The sequence below is a fragment of the Palaemon carinicauda genome, chromosome 5 (assembly GCF_036898095.1).
Source record: "Palaemon carinicauda isolate YSFRI2023 chromosome 5, ASM3689809v2, whole genome shotgun sequence".
Taxonomy (NCBI): Eukaryota; Metazoa; Arthropoda; class Malacostraca; order Decapoda; family Palaemonidae; genus Palaemon; species Palaemon carinicauda.
The window spans coordinates 45,754,696-45,755,863 of NC_090729.1; positions in this window are offsets into that span (position 1 = coordinate 45,754,696).

A 1,168-nucleotide genomic window follows, 5' to 3' on the forward strand; every position below is an offset into this window, starting at 1 on the left:
TATTTTTACACCATTGAAAAATTATACTGGCAAGTTACACCATAATTTACATCTGCGTCAAGGAGGGATATTAATGTAATATTTTTCTCTGTCTTTTGATGAAAACCAGAGAGAGAAAAATTCCAAAAGAAATATTTTTGCATCACAATTATTGTAAAATGTCTGCCTGACAAACTGCATTTTATATGACACTTTGAAGCGCTGTCCCGTAAACCTTTTCAATAATTAATAACATTTTGACATTTTCTAAATCATGAAGTGATTAATTAATATAGGATGTCTAAGGCCCACTAATGATGATTATGATATCATCTGTAAACTTTAAACTTTTCAAAACAATGTTGACAAATTTAGCCTAGACAAACCCTAAAAATACAGTAACTATTGTTTTTTTTTTCCATTTACGGAGATATTACATCGCATGTAATCCATTTATCAAAGCCATTCTTTAAAATATTGAACACACATGTAATACCACATATCATTCATTAAGTCAGTTTATTCCCACCAATTAAGTAAAAAAAAAAAACATCTTTACCCAATGAAATAATACGTGAAGTAAAATGAAAAGTGTAGAGTAGTAATATAGCCAGGGACAAATTTGAGTCTTTTTCCTTTTATTTAAACAGACAGTTAATTAGAGCTGCTATTTTACACACTTCAATGCCTTTTCCTCTGACTCTTATCTCCTTATTAAACCTGAGAAAGGGGTGCAATAAATCTGCTGTAATCCAAGATTCCTAACTTCTCTCTTGTGATCCATTTTACACATTAAAAATTTCCAGAGGAAATGTGTTTATGCTGCCACAACCACAATGGGGAACATTTGAAAGCAAACATAAAATATTATTTTTTATCTCTCTCTCTCTCTCTCTCTCTCTCTCTCTCTCTCTCTCTCTCTCTCTCTCTCTCTCTCTCTCTCTCTCTCTCTCTCTCTGGCATAATTGAATTGCAGATGAATAATTTCATGAAACTCTGGGCTTCCTTGCTTGATAGCATCCGTGCATTCATTTCATTAATGAGTGACGGTAGGTCATATTTTTTTCTGACTTCATAGAAAAAGAATTAATTCTATTGAAAAAAAAAAAACCCTTAATTTCCCTTTTTTTTAAGAATTCACAACTTGAATGTGAACATTTTTATAAGTTACAATAGGCAGTTTTCTCAG